This window comes from Cyanistes caeruleus, chromosome Z (genome assembly GCF_971803275.1).
Source record: "Cyanistes caeruleus chromosome Z, bCyaCae1.hap1.1, whole genome shotgun sequence".
NCBI lineage: Eukaryota > Metazoa > Chordata > Aves > Passeriformes > Paridae > Cyanistes > Cyanistes caeruleus.
Window position 1 is genome coordinate 55,972,306 of NC_141732.1, and position 16,874 is coordinate 55,989,179.

The following is a 16,874-nucleotide window of genomic DNA, read 5'->3' on the forward strand; positions in this document are numbered from 1 at the left end:
ATGCTCACAATGTGCTTTTTAACTATTTCATTAGCTGTACTAATAACTTAGTGATGCAAGCAATAAAAGCAGGAATCTGTCTCATAGTATTGAACACAATGGCCAGGACAACCTGCTCTCACTTCTCCTGAGAGATGGCTAGATCCTGACACTGGAGTTGTAGACCATGTTTTAAATGCTGCTGCTGTCTGAAAAGCCCTATACAAGCACAGAGATTGCTTATGGAGTGAGGTCCTACCTAGTCTCTTGACAACAATTAACAAGTATTTGGCCACAATCTTCACAGGAACCAAATCACAGATGAAGAAAAATACAAATGAGATAGCAGGACCTGAAAGGTAAAATGAAGGTTAGATTACATGATACAGGTTGAAATAAAAAGAATGGTCTGTTAATAGGTGAAAGTCTATGTAAGTATGACATTTAGCACGGTGACTGAGATCTAAAGTGCTATTTGCTCCTTCTCAGTTGATAAAGCTCTTTAGAAAGATGACTGCTGGAGGGCTGTCACTGATTCCCCAAGGGCTGAGCACTCACACCACCACAATCCACAGTTCTGTGAGCAGATGTTAGCACTGGTGGGAGATTAATGTTTTATTCCTACCCCTCTCCCCCTTCTACCCTGAAAACTATGGGCTGAAAATCAAAATATCAGTAGGTATTTCTTTGTACCTGGAAATGCTGTCACTGCAGCGTCTGGCAGAGCTTCCAAGACCACTTCTCCCAGTGAGATGGGGAGATGTCCCACCTCATCCTGCTCCGTGGAATGGAGGTCAGTCGAGCAGCACATTTCGTCAGATTGAGTGTAACCAGACATCCTGACTGAGATCAGGAGAGCTGTTACATTCAGCTTCCAACCACAGCTCCCATGAAACATTGTGGCAGCATTTCAGTACAGAAACACTTCAATTTTCAGACATTAGGGGGTAGAGAATGGGATGGAAAAAGCTTGTTGAAAAATTGATACTGTTCACAGAAAACTGATACTTCAACAAATAATTCATTTAGCTGCACACCGATTTTCTGTCAATAAACAGTTTTAAAATGTGCCTGATCCCTAGTCAAGTCTGCAACCCATACTGAGCTATTTTATTACTCTGAGTACCTCTGAATCAGTTAGCCCTGCTGTTTTCTCTTCCTCCACATAAGGTAGAGATTTGTTCATCTCGTGGGATGCTCAGTCAGTCCTTGGCTCTCCACACTGACAGCCAAGTTGCAGTTTCAGCTCCACAGAACAGTGTTTATATAAGAGCTAGAGAGAAAAGACACCTATGAAAAAAGAAAAATAATTATATTTGTTTGTGTTATAGAAGCCCTCAGCAGCCCCACTCACAGCTGGGCCCCAGTACATAGCACAGGGTAAGATCATAGTTGCAGTCAAAGCTGCTTGCAATCTAATTAGGACAAGATGTAACACACTGATGCAAAAAATGGTTGAAAAGGGGAACAGCAATGGGGGAAGCATTCACTCCTTAAGAGGAGAAAGAAATGTTTTTGCTAATTGCCCAGTTCCAGCATCTGGGGCTTGAAAAACCTTATGGAGTATCACAAAATCAACAGATAATAAGGAATTTGCAATAAATCTTGAGAGCAGGTAAAGAGCTGATATATTACTTGACATTTTCTGCTTGGAGTTTTTGTGGGTTTTTTCACCTTTTCATGAGTCCTTTATGTTTGTGCCTTTAAGTGGAAAGTGAGTTAGCACAAGCAATATCAGACTGTATTTTGGAGTGTCATTTACACTGCAATTGTCTGCCCCAGAAACTAGGTGTTTAGGTAGGCTCTAGAAGGCAGTTTTTTCAGGAATAATTATTGTTGAGAAAGCCTTAAAAAGTGGTATTTTGCACACAGTCTCAACAGATCAGCTCCCTGAACCAATAAGTACAACGCTGAAAGAACAGATCAGAGATATGGATCAACCTTTTGCATCTGAATGAGAAGCTGAATCTAAAAATTGTCTGTAAACCTTTGTGTTTCAGTATTAATTACTTCCCCGTGAATAGCCTTTTGCAGGTACTCGAGTACTGCATTTTTATCAAAGTCTAAGCAACTCCCTGTATCTTCACTTGTCCCAGCACCCATTGTTTTCTAGACACTTGATCAAGCTTCTGGATTTTGGAAGGCAGAACTGCATTGCTTCCTATTTAATTGAATAGAAGAACTCCAACAACTGCAGAGAGCAGGCATCAGGAGTACTAGTGTGCAGGAAGTTTTGTATCAATCAGAATAATAGTTATGAGTTGTAATGTCAGACAGAAACATGGTAAAAGTGATAATATACACCCCCAGTCTAGTGCCAGGATGCCTGGGTGTAGCACTGACATATTGGCATTCTCAGTAAGAGTAGTTTTGGTTACTGTTTGGAGTCTACCTGTAAAAGTGCCTGGCAGAAGCTGAATGTAATGACAATTCAGTCTGCAACACTCCACTCTCTAAATTATGGCACTGAGAGAGTTACAATTCTGTTTAAAAGAGTTAGACCTTTTGAATAAAAAGAGCTTTTTTTTAAAAAAAAAAAAAGAGCTTAAAAAAAGGTTTCATAGTAATAACTAAGGGAAAAAACCCAAACAGTAAAAGATTCTTCATCATGGTTCAGTCAGTAGTCAGTGATTGCTGGTGCTGGAAGTTGGAAGAAGAAATCCAAAAATGTCAATTTTTCAATAAGTTTTTTTGACTGAAAATTTATACCTTGGAAGGAGCATGCTGAAATCTCACCACTTTCACATGACATGGTCTTGGAAATGTGTAAATATATTGAGTTTTAAAACTGTTCACAAAACTTTGCAGCTGCTACAGGCAAGTGCTTTGGTACTTAAAACTGTTACAAGCAGGCATATTTAGATTATCAATCAGCCATCTGTAAAGCACTGCAGTAAATAAATTAAAGCCCAGCCAGGCTAGCCTGAGAGTCTCCACTTCTAATGATTTCAACATCATTCTTAGAATTGCATAGCTCTAAATACCTCCCAAAACTTTACTCCAACCTGGTCTAATTCTTCAGTAAATATAATCCTTCAGAAACAGTACTGAGTTAATACTTCGATAGGATAAAAAGGGATATTCATGATGCTGATTAGAATGGACTGTCAGTCTGACAAACCATGAACATGAAATACAAACTGCTTGTGATTGTTTAACTCCTTACAGCACAGTGTCCCAAAACTAGGCTGTTCATTCAATTTCCCTGCTACAGAAACTACTAATTGCTCATGTACAATTTTAGAGAAAATTAAACATGAAGGTGAGATATTTCTTCATTTCCTGCCCTGAGTTTATGTAGTATTGCTGCATTTTGTTGAGAAAACTGCCATGTTCCACCCCACCACTGTATGAATTTCAAAAGTAATTGAACTAGTTGTTAAAGTATACAAGGAGCACCCACACTGCAAAGCTTGTTTGCACAGTTATTTCAAACCATTTCTTTATTCTAGAGGACAAGAATGTTTGTATGATGATGATTCACATTTGTCTCCACTTAATATCCTTTCCCTTTATGATAATAGCACCATTCCCCTTGGGCAGGAATAGAATATGTTAAAACATGACCACAGAGGCTGCTCACAACTGAGCTGTGAACCTGCTGTTCACCTTACCTATTTTGATTTCTGTTTGTTAGTCAAATCTCAGTGATGTGTCTCTCGTGCGGCTCAGTAGGGCTCCCAAGCTTCCAAAGCTAGCATGAAAGTAATGCAGGTCTGCCCATTTGCTGCTAGTAAAAACTATATCCAGTAGACATGAGCTAGTGATCTAAAATCTTTTGCAAATTTGAAGTCAAGGAGAGTTTAAAAACTTCAGACTGCAAGCTAATACTTACTCTGATGAAATGAGATTTCTTTATCTAATATGCAGTTTATTAGAATAACAAGGGGGTAGAACAAAAAAAAAAACAAACAGGTAAGCACTGAGTCATTTTGGCTGAGATCCAGACTGAAAATCCAGAATGACCTTTTGTAGAAGAGGATTTTATTTAAAAAAAATTTTTCAGATGTTAAGCCTTGCATCTCAAGCCGTCAGCTTATTTTTTCCTTTTCCTTAGCCTGATCAAAAATTTTGCGTGCTTGTATGACGATTATTCCCCCCCAGTTCTTTATGGAAATTTATTCACTGATTGAAGGAGAAGAAAGAAGACATGGACTCCCTCTTCTAATCAGGCAGTCCATCAAATTTCTGCAGATGAAACCACTGCCATTGGGACCTGCCCATGGGCTGACAGCAGCCTGCAGGGAAGTGCCAATGAGAAAGTGCCTGGGGTATATGACAAAATACCTTTGTTGTAGCATGAATAGGTCATCCACTTTACAAATATGAGCAATGTAATCAGGGGCCTTTCTATGTGTGTCATGGCAAGGAGACCAAAACTACCATGGAAAGAGCTACTTCAATGGTTCTGGCTCATGTCCAACACAAAGGCCAAAAGGTGACGCCCTCTCAAAAAAGGTGCAGGGTGCAAGCTGGGGCTGAAGGAGAGGTAGACCTGTGTCCACTCGTATAAAAGTCTCCCACCAGCTGCTCCAATGTACAGGAGCTGTTGAAATGCAAGCACACTTCATAACTAGGGGATAAAAAACAAGCTTTTTGCTTCTTTGCAGTTATGAATTCTACTCACTTTCCTTTTGGAACATCTAGATTTTCATCTAAATATTAAAGGGACCTCCAGGTCCAGAGACCAGCACAGACTTTCTTTTTTGTTAGGTACCCATCTGTTTTCTTAGCCACAGACCGGCTATCGGTCATCTTTTCACATTTTTTTTATGGATATTCCAAAGTCAGTCAAGTACATAAGTATCTCTTTCATGCAGCTAGCAATACATCAGATAAAACATATAATACATTAATCCATATGCATTATATTTGGGCCTATTGATTAGGGCTACCATCATCTGGCTTCAAAAAGCAGAAGCACACCTGCAATTTTCTACTGAAATAAAATAAAATATATACAGATAGCCCAGTACAGCAAGGAAAAATAAACCCTGCAGCTTCTTCTACACTCATGAAAGTGTAATCTTTATTTGTAATACAGATATCACAGTATGAACAGAAGTACTCAGTTCATGTAGACAAAGGCTCATATTCTCCTAACAAAAAAGGGCTATCTGCACCCAGCTCACAGAACCCCTTATTACACATCTGTTCAGATGCCACTGGTTGCACATCAGGATGTCTTTCAGCCTGAAGGCTGATGCTCTCCTGAGTGGGGGGCCAAAGGCAGAACAGCCCTGGGCTTCCCACATCCAAGTGTTCAAAGCAGGGAGAGCCAGGCTCCAAGGCTGGCAGTCACACTCCCTTTTCAGAGAAGATAAAAGCAGCAGAGGAGAGTTACAGCGCAACCGCAGCATCTCAGCTGTTAAACAGTGCTCAAACAAAATGTGTTTCTGGTTAGTTTAAGGAAGGATAAACAAGATTTAATATCTGGCAATGAACACTACTTGGTTTGGGTTTTTTCCCCCCTATTAATGATATTTGCATTCATTCAAATTAATGTAGCTTCCACTCACGTAAGACTCCGTTCCATTTCCTAATTTTCCATCTTTTTTATTTCCTAAAACATGAGTTGTTGAGCTAATGAATAAAAACACTCTGAGGTTTGGTTTTGGCTCTGTGTGCATCTGTGCTCTTTTACTACCATAATTCAATGTGACAAGTTTATTGTCCTAACAAACACTAGCACCTATTGTAGAACTATAATAAAAAAAGAAAGATCGCCTTAAGCAGCACATTTCCTTCAGAGAAGACCAAATACTACCTATTGACATTTTGTTTTCCTCACATCATGCTCCTCTTTTCATTCCATAGTGGTCACTAAACATGCAAGTCTGTAGGCAAAGTGGACTAGATTAGACTTTAAGGATCAGCCTCTGCAATGAGCTGGATCAGATGGAATTCACTCTTCTTATTAGCTTTCAGCTGATACTTATGAGCCTGAACTCAGGACTTCGTTTGTGCAAGGCACATTAAACACTGTGAATGCAACCCCTGCCCCAAGGAGCTTGCAGCTCAAAAAGACAAGTATGCAAAGATAAGACAGATAAAAAAAAGAGCCTAGGACTTTGCAGAAAACAAAGTCAAGACCAAGCTTTGCTAAATCGATGTGCAAAAAGCTAACACAAATGAGAGGTCGATTTCTCCACAAGAACCAACTTAAATGTTTCTATACAAATCAGCCACATCCAGTACAAGGCTAGCCCTCCAGATGAATGCCTGTCCAAAAAAACACAAACCCCCACAGATCTACAGCTAAGTAAATAAACTACAATGACCCAAAATAAAATGTGAAACACTCTGTTTTTCAAGGCTCAAAAACCAAGATTTTAATGATGCATATGGTCCTTATTTTACCCATAATGGTTCTTTGATATATAGTGGCAAGACTTTAATTCATTGACAGAATAACATGTTCATGTAACCCATTCTATTGCTAATGAAATAATCAAGCCTTTTCTCCTTGTATCTTTTTGAAAGGCTACATTCAATAACAGGTCTTGGAATATACCAGAGGAACGATACAAGAATAACACACACAGAAACTAAAGAGGAGTCTCTCACAACTTGTTCCCTGTTAAAAAAAAAATAAAAAATTAAAATTTGGATTTTTCTGCAGAGAAATACTAATTCATTATGGGTCTGAGTCAGCACAGGCAACAAGAAACAAAAAAACAGAACACAGGAAACAGAAAACTCCTTTAGGAAAAAAGTGCCCTCTTCTAAGGTATTCACACTGGTGGTGCAAGTGCCCTGGCAAGGTGGATTTCCTGCTGAAGCAGGATGTTTGGCATGGGCCAGGGCTGCTGGTAAGCCCTTTGCAAAAGCACTCTTTCTTTCCTTCTCCCTTCAGTCCTCTCTTCCTCAAGCGGAGCAAAAGCATGACCTGAGGTCTCCAGGGCTTGCTTCCCTTGCTCTCCTCCTCAATCTTGCTGTGGCAGAAGCAACCTGACCCCAGCCAGGCCCAGTCCTTCATCTGTGGGCTCAATCCTGCCAACACTACCAGGAAGCATCAGACTGCCTTTCATGGATAAACTGTGGAAAATTTAGATGGGGTGGAAACACTGGTCTCTTTCAAACTAGTTGTTTCCATGCAGTTTAGTGTTCAAGATCTGACTGAGAGTAATTAGTGCATTTCACCACATTAAGGACTCTCAGATTCCTGTTATTTTTTACCTTTGTGGAAAAGCTCTGTGTCACCAAGTGGAAGTGTGGCCTCTTCTCAAAATATTAGATACAATTTATTATTTATCGGTGCCTAGTTAACTGGTGAATGTAGTAAATTCTATTGCCTTCAGCGACCAAGCAGACTGCATTAAGCACTGGAGGAATCAATCAGACTCTAAATTCATGTTTTACAATATTTTGTTCAAAATGGTTACACAAATACAGCAGGCATCTGTTTAGAGCATCTTTGGCACTGTTTAGAGAATCTATATTTCACTCAGCTTTCATGCCTGATTTAAATTAATTACTGCTTAGGGAAGGGACAGGAAACAGACACAGGTATATATGATGTATGTGTTATATATGCACAATTTCTCTAATGGAAAGGGAGTGGTGGGGGGTTGCAAAAGCTTCCCACTTAGCCTACTTTATCTGCCCCAGTCTAGCTAAAGTGGCTGCACAACCACAGCTGTTTGATACAGTGAGATACCATGTGTAATCCGAGGAGGAGGGGGCAAGCCCCCTCTCACATCCCTAGAAAATTCATACTCATCCCGTGCTCTACTCTATCAGACAAAGGTTCCTCTTTTAATCCTCCAGGACACTGTGGTAGAGCTGACCCCCAGCCCAGGGGCTGGAGGGGAGCAGTAGCTAATTAAACTTTTCAGCAGGGATAAAACCTGGCAGATCTACATAGAAGGCTAAAATCTCTGAAAAAGTTTCGAAGTGCAAAAGAAGTCCAGTCCTGCTTTTCTCTGCATTGGTGAGGACCAGCGTGGCATTCAGCTCAGAGAGTTTATCTCACTGTATATGAGAGTAAAAAAAAGATAAATTACTTATATTTTGTTTTGCAACTAAACTTAGGAAAAGAAAGTAATGAAATAAGAGGTGCTTAATGCATTTGTCAATTACTAAGAGAAACAAAATTGTATCTTTTGCTAACAGAATGTTTTAGCTGAAGCATTTAGCATTGCATTTTAGTAAATCTATGCATATTTCTTTATTTCCTGGCATAGAGTGAGGACAGAGACAAGTTTTTCATACACAGCAATTTCCCTGGTGGAAGTTTGCTATTGAGACTTACAGCTAACATATTGAAATATATTAATAGGGTTTAAGGTTTCCATTTATCTTCATTAAAACCAGTTTGAGTCTGAAAGCTGACTTGAGGATAATTTTTCATATCAGGAATGAGAAGACAGAGGTTTCACCCCAGCTCTTCAGCTGACTTAAGCAGTGATTTCAGACAATTCCCATCAGTTTGGAACACAAAAAATAAACATAATAGGGCATATCTCTCTCCAAAGTAGCCTGACATGTCTTTAAGAAAGAAGGAATAAGAGTATCGTGAGTGAACTAATTATTTCTCTCGTCTAATGATTAAGAATCTGAGCAGATGGACCTTCATATGCCTAATCCATTCTGCAAGTTTTATACACTGGGAAACTGTCTGCCGCTCTTAAAAAAATGAAGCAATTTAAAAAAAATACATACTTCTATTTTTAACAAACCAAATGCTTTTCAAAAACATATGTAAGTCAGTACAGTAATGCAAAATTTCATGCCAGAAACTGCTTGGGAAATCATACCTTTCCTGCATTAAATAAAAGTTAATTATATATCCTCACAGTGTTATGCATGTAGGCAGAACAGTGCAGGGTAATACTGCTGGATAAAGATTTGGAAGAGGAGTGATGCCCTTGCGGCTTCATCTTTTCCCCTTCGTGCCTGCTGTGTTCCTGGGACCATTTGGAACGTCTGGGTGGGAAAACAGCCAGGAGAAAAACACAGCCCAGGACACCACAAAAGCCTGGGATGATGCTGAGCTGCCACAGGTAGTGGTGTGGGCCTGGGAGGGTGTGCTGGGGGAAGATGGATCTGAGGGGAAAGTTGCCTCTGTGACCAGCTTTAAGAACTGCAGTTCTCTGTTTGGTCCTAAACAAAGTGGAAAGACCATGCAGTTATTTTTTCAGCTTATGAATAGTCCATGGATAAATGAGGCTGGGAAACAGGCATCCAGCAGAGATCATAAATAAACATTTTGTCCCAAAACTCTGAATTTGTGATCTTTTTTGGAAGAGGGCAACAGGATATTGCATTCTTCTTACTCAAGTATTCTGCCAGAGTACCACAATACACACAAGCACTGCACAATCCTGCTGTAATTTCTGTGTTATAGATAACACCTCAGCTACAGACTTCACCGTTCCAATGCCCTTGTTCGTGCTCAGCAAATCCTGCAAGACTTATCACATCTTACAGGAACATCAAGCAAAGTAAGACTGGAGTAAAAGTATCTTGAAAGGGTCTTAAGTTAAAGGGATTTCAATTTTCTCTCTCCAGCTGGAAGGGAGCTCTTGGAACAATACCCCTCTTAGTGTCTTGAAAATTTTCTGTCTCTGTTTTTTCTCCATGAAGTGCATATAATGATACATACTTCCCTTGGTAAATGCTGTGAAATCAACACCTGAAAATGCTATATGGAACCTAGGTATTTTTATTGGTAGTATTACTGCTGTTGTTCATGCATTTGCTCTGAAACTACAGTTACTGTGCAAGGACATAAACCAAAAAATCTTACTACGAAAACAAAAATGTGTGAATAAACACCATAAAGAAAATTCACACGCTCTCAGTTAAACAAACTACCTCGCAGAATTAGGTCAGACTCTTCAGACAACACTTGCAAAATTCAGGCCCCAACTTTTATTAATTCACCCTTTAAACAAAACTCAATTTTGATTTCAACTGTTTTTCAGCAGTGCTGTGAAAACAACCAAAACACCTTCTCAGGGATTATGCCGAGCAGTAGTTTTGAACAGGTTTGGGGCAATATCCAATGAACTGTAACTAATCATTTTCATCTTATCGCCTACAGAGTCATTGCATTGGAATGATGTTTGGCTAATTTTCTAAAAGACACATTTACTATGGATTGTTCTACATTGCTGTCAGGAATGACAGTGAGCCAAAACATATTCTGCCAAGGGAAGTGTTTGGTTGATGAAATTATAAATAAGTCATCAACTAAAAGTCTGTTAAAATGAATCATCCTTAAATGTTTCTCTAAATACAGTGTTTAATATCAAACTCCAAAATAGGAACTGCAAGACTGTCTTTCCCTACCTCATTCACAGATCTCCTCTTTGAACACATCATGAGAATATTAAGTTAGTTAATTTAAGCTATATGTGCATGCAAGCACATGCAGAGAAGCAAAGACTGTGATATGTTTTACATAAAGCAGGCCATTGTGCACTGATTATAATGTGTAAAGAGGAAATATGTTTATACCACAATCTATTCTAAACTCAAATAGGCAGCAGTACACTGTGTTTATAAATACAAATGCAAAACCTATGTTAAGATAATGTTAAGGGTCTGGATTCTAACCACAAACCCCATGAAATTCAGAGCAAACCTTGAAAGTTTGGGCCTGATTCTGATTTCCATGTAACCCCAGTATTTTCAGCAAAGTTTGTATGGGAGAAAACAAAAATTTCAGTCTGAAGCTCTCTAAGTATGGCAGGGATTGTGCAAAGAATTATCATGTTTAGGACTGAAGGCTAGAAAGAAAATAATGTAGGAAGAAAACAACGTATGAAGAAAAAAATGTAGGAGGAAAACACTGTGACAGTGTCTCCCAGGGCTTCTCTTAATCTAATGAAGTGTGTATATGCATATGTGGGTGTCTGCAGGAGGGGAAGGATAAAATCATGCAGTTTTGACAAGCACATCCTCAAAACTCTCTTTTGTTGTTCAAGACACATGTAGACATTACAGAAAGCTTGGAGCAAGCTGAATATTATCAGTCTTTCATGATACATAATTTACAGCATTACATTACCACATTTTGAGGGGCCTATAACAAAGGAGCACAGCCAGGTATGTCCCCATTGAGATACACAACTGAAATATTAATCAAGAGACTTCAGTGAGGAAGGATAAGGAAATGACCTAAGCCTGAGCAGTCCTGAGTGTTGTTCCAGTGCACAGCCATGACAATTAAAGAAAATCTGAAAAAGGCAAGAGCAAGGTTGGGTCATTCCAGGCAGACAAGGAAGAGACATGGCAATGAAGAACAGTCGACCTGGTGGTAACCTCTAACAACTGGAGCAGATGTTGGCTCTCCTGTATCAGCAGAAGTAACCTTCCAGATGGTAATGGTGAGACACTGGAGCAGCCAACAAGGATCTCCTGTTATTTCAGTGTACTACATGTTTTACCTTTCTGCAGCTTCCCATATATACAAAATTCCATATATACATATTTTAGTAAAAATAGCTTTGAAGATTTTATTTTCACTAAAGGCTGGTGCTATGATGAATATAGCAAAGCCTTCCCTGAGACACAATCTTCTATGAGTGTCTTCTAGACAATGAATTGTAGAGTTCACAGACATCTATAGAGCAATCCACTTATCTAGGGGGGACTGATAGGTGGTTTTTAAAAGTTACCATATTGCATTGTGTTATTTCACTCAGTAGATGCTCACCCAGGACTTGGGCCAAGCTTGGAAGTCACAATGAGGTTCCTGAAAGAGCCCTGAGAGGGTAGTTTAGGTGGGATTTAGGCACTAAAATGAGCAAGCCACAAAAGCACATCCAACAGCTTTGCTCTTAAGCATCTGTAGCTATCTATAAATGGAGCAGACAGGTAGCACAGACCCTGTAAGCTCCGCTCTCATGGTGCCAAAGACCTCCATTCTGAATGACCTTAATCTGCCTAAAAGCAAAAGTTGACCTCCACCTTTCCTATAACAGCTGTTGTTTGGTGAACCTCCTGAGAAAGAGGAAACACAGGCTGCACACTGACAGCCTGAGGCAGTCCCCACTCATGCCTTGCAACACATCCAACAAACACTCTCCTATCAACTGCCCCAGAGACTCAGAGCCTTTCCTTGGACTGGAACTTCCTTGTGGGCTGGAAGACAAACAGCACCATCATAGAGGGGCAAGACAGTGTCCACATCCATGTCTTATCAGTAGCAGTGGCAAAACTGACTCCCAAATCAGACACATGAAGAACCAGCTGGCACGATCTGACTAATCTGGAAACTGATTTGTAAACCTCCATTGACAGCCCCAGAGAGAAGAGCTGACAGCCTTCAAAAAAAGGCTGTCCATCTCACTTCATCCAAAAGGAAAGGAAGCCCAATGCACAGACTCTGTGAAAGTGAGGAAAAGAAGTATGCTAAAATAATGGTAGAGTCCCAAAACACATAAAGAAGAGTGGAATATACCTAGAGGAAATGTTTCAATAGTGGTTAATTTTGCTTAGATGTATACCATTTTCAAAGGAATTAAGAAAGGGCGCCATGTTAATGAGTTTCTGTTCCCAGTTAATGAAAATTATACTTCTGATGTTTCTCTTGGTTTTCCATACTATTCATCAAATTATTTTTAATGAGACACACCTTTAGCTTCAAATACATTGATCATCTTTCTATGAACATTGACATTCTTAATGCAATCACGGATCATTGTTTTACTAGCTAGTTCTAAAGTTCATTACTATAAAAAGCCTGAAAATATCTGTGTGTATGTGTGTGTGTTGTTTGCTACTAATTCACAGTTTGTTTAAACCAGTACTTTATTTCAGATTGGCTTATTCACAAACCTCTGTGTCATAAGTAAAACAGTAAGCACTTTAAAAAAGCTGTGAAAGTCATCTTAAGTGTGTAAGGAGATGAAAATATTCTGACTGTAGTCCCAGTTGACATATTCTAGTGAAAACCAAGCCTCAACTCAACTAAAGGAGTCTTCCATGGGCAAAAAGATTATGAGAAAAAACTCAGGATCTGTCCATTGTTCCTACCCTGAGGGCAACAAAGAAAATTCCAGGAAACTTGTTCTTTATTAAAAAGCCATAAAGAGACATACTGTACAAATAAGTGTGCCAGATGAGAGCACTTCAATATATGGCTGGATCTAGAAGACAAACTCAGAGATAAATCCTGCCTCCAGCCAAAAATACCAACACAGACTACCACAAAAGCGGAGGGAAGATCTCCAGTAAATTTTAGTGTCCTTCACCAGCCAGATCAAGACACTAACACAAGTTTGAACCACAGTAAGACAGAAATCATCCCAAAGGAAAAGTATTATTGTCTTCCTGTGAGAAGAACCTGTTTGTGCATACTACAACTATTGTTAATGTGTCATGGGAGATCCATACAGAATTTCCATTGCATCTATAAGGAGTTGTCTCCTGAGGTGTTTACTCAAGTGTTGAATTTTTGTAATATGCTCTTTCTACAAAGAACTCAGAACCAAACCCAAGGAATTCTTCATCTCTTTCAACTCTTTATCCTCTTGAAAGAGGTCTTGGTGTTCATTACAAATTTTTTATTTCTCCTAACAGCTTTATCTGACAAAGATTGAATAGTCAGGGTTAGGCTGACAGATGAGTAGATGGGATCAAGCCAGAGATAAGCAAGTCAGACAGTCTGCTGGAGACCCTGCAGTCTTCATCACAGTGCTGATCACCCTGTGCTGAAAGGAGCCCTGGAGGCCACAGTCCACAAGTTATGGAGGTGGCTGCCTGAATTCATATTGGTTGTGGTTTTCACACTTTATTTCATTTATTTTCATGCTGATATAAATCTTGAATAACTCCATTGGGGATTGCTATATTAGTGGGACAGCCCAGATCTGAATCTCTGGAAAGTGAGCTTGGCTCTTGTTCCATGGGGCCTTACTTGTTAGACAGTGAGAAAATGTGTTCAGACTCCTCATCTATTTACTGTCTGCTCCTGATAAAAGGTCGTAACTAGTCAACTACACATAGAAAAAGTAGACTATTTGAAGTTATTAATAAAATTATTTCCATAAATGAGACTCAAAATTTCTGTGAGGAAACATATTTATTTAGAGTTTGGAGTTTTGGTGGATTTTTGTTAGTAGTACAGCCACATAACAAAACACCTAAATCCTTATCAACTCTATACTTTTTTTTTGCTTCATAGTAATTTTTTAAAGCATATCCCATAAGCTATTTGCAGATAATTTTTTTTGTATCCATAATTTGATGGTAAAACTGCTTTGGAGTTTCTGTGCTATATCCTAGACTCCTTTTCTGAGGATAAATATCATGGACTTTGTTCTTTGACAATCCACCTGGTGATTTATCACCAAGTGATAAATAGGTCATAATACATTTTGTCGCGTCAGGCATTTCAGAATGCATGAATGTCGTAAAGACAGCTCATGCATCAAAGGATATAGAGGTGCAATGGTGTTAAAATCCTAGTTTAGGTTCAAGAAAAACTCATGCTGTTCAAATTGGATAAAAAGTCAGAAATTAACAAATGAATCTCACTGGCATCACCAAGGTGGAGGAACAACATGGAAATGAGACAACACTGAAGGAAGGTTAGATGTGTTTTAAAGAGAAGTACAAGTATAGGGCCTTGTCTCTTCCTGAAACCAAAAATAATCTATAATAGGTACAAGCTTATCTGAATCAGGGAACTAGACTAAAGGAAAGAAAGCAAGGCAAAGACCACATAAGGGTATGGATAAATCGGAACAATATGTTCAGAAAGAAGGAAGGAAAGAAGAAAAGAAGTAGAAAAGAAAGAAAGAAGAGAATGAAAGAGAAAAAGAGAGAGACATGTCTATAGGACTGCAAATATTGGAGAGACTGAGAAAAAGAGGGTGAGTGAAATATTTATCCCAGGGAATGAGATAAATTTTAAAGGAATATCTTGATCAAGAGGACAGGGAGCATGCCTTAGGTTTTGCATAGCCTTTTGCTCAGCACTTAAAGCAACCCCCACAAAGTCCTGCAGAAATTTCTAAAATCTTAGAATTCTGTTTGTTCTCTGGGCTTATATAAACTTTGTACTTTGCCCAGGCTAATCACTACAGTGCCACTTGCAGCTTATGCCTCACAGGTACTGTTCCATGAGCAGCTGGTGTACAATTACAAAAAACTTTGTAAAAGATCAAAAACCCAAATACACTAAAATTCTATCGTACTGAGTGACAGAAAGTCTGAGGGTTCAAAATGTGAGCCCCAGTCAATGATATGAGCAGCAGCTCTCAAGATATTGAAGTACTTAAAGTAATTGTAGATGTAAGACCAGCTGCCAGGTATTGAGCTTTGAATTATAATTTCATACAGAAAGTTCTTATACCAATCCATATATTATTCATAATTTGAAGTACTTTTTTACAAATTTGTGTGGTATATTTTTTTCCATCTTTCAGAGGAAGCCTGAAAGCCTCATTTTTATATCTGAAAATGTACCCAAAGCTTCTGAAGGAAGTCCCTGTCTCCAGGCAATATGGTGTTGCCTTCTTTCCCATTTTCCACAGCAGTTCAGTCTTTTCTCTTTGATGTGGTCTCTGGCACCTGAAAAGCAAGTAAGCCCACTTCAGCTCTTTTGTGCCAGCATTTCAATACCTCCAGCCACCATCTTAGTACCTACAGCTGAAAGCTAGGGCTGGGGAATGGGCAGAGGAGTATGAGGGACATCCTGAAATACATTCCTGCACATCCTGACTTCCAATTCTGAAACCAACAGCACAGCAGTTAACCAAAAGTCTTTACCACCAGAGTCAAATAACATCCAAAAAACTAGGATTTATGCACATGTCAGAGACTGATTGCAGCTTGTCAGACACTCCAGGCTAAGTGATTTTAGAGCAATTTCTTCAATTACCAGTCTTTTTGTTTGCATGGACCACCATGATCAGACATCCAGAAATCTCACAACTCCAGTAAGGACATGGCAAAATATACACACTTGCATTTAAACATATATGAGCAGGCACACACACACACACACACACACACACACACACACACACACACACACACACACATACACACACACAAAAGAGAAGAAGGACTATAATGCCTGCAATTTCCTACTTTATTGACTGAATTACTTTTCTGAGACTGGTTAAGCAGACGTTGCGCTGGGTGGTTAGTGATTATCATTTTTCTGCAGTGTTAGGGTACTTGACATTTTCATTCCCCAGTGACTTCAGTTAAAAACAAATAGGTCTACCTGCAGTCCACATCTGATTGCCAGATGGTCTTTTTGCCTACGAAGCTCCCATCTCCAAGTGGATTCAAATGACCTCACACATACATCTTCAAACATTGCTATCTGACCACAAAAATGTATGGAAAACACAACATCTGTACATGTCCGCATCTTAAATCCCTGTTGTTTTACAAAATATATTGCTTGTCACCCTAAAGCCTAAAGCCTGTTAATGATCTTCAGGAGGAGATGTAAATGATAACCTATCAATTTAGAGGTTGTTTGTTGTATTAAACTTTTGTTTAATTTCAAAATTAAAAATTGTTTAATTTCAACCAAAGGCCAAAGGATAGAAAACTATTCATTTGAATCCACTGGAGCAAACAAATACATCCCCACTAAGTACTTCAAATGGTTCCCAATGCACAGCAGCATGTGTCTATGTTGTGTGTATTTTTACACAGCTGATGTGTCCAAGCAGTTAAAACAAACTTGAGGTATTATGAAACCATCACTAAAAATTCAGAGCTGTTTTTACCTGCATAACTAAGGTTTATCTTTATTTATGGGCCACATTAGGGGCCACACAGCCCATAAGATCTAGATTGGTTCAAGGGAATACCTTGTCAAATCAGCATCACTGTACATATAAACCCAATGGGAAGGTAAACACAGGTCCACTCAAATGATTGGATGAAAAAACACATGGAATATCACAAATATTTTC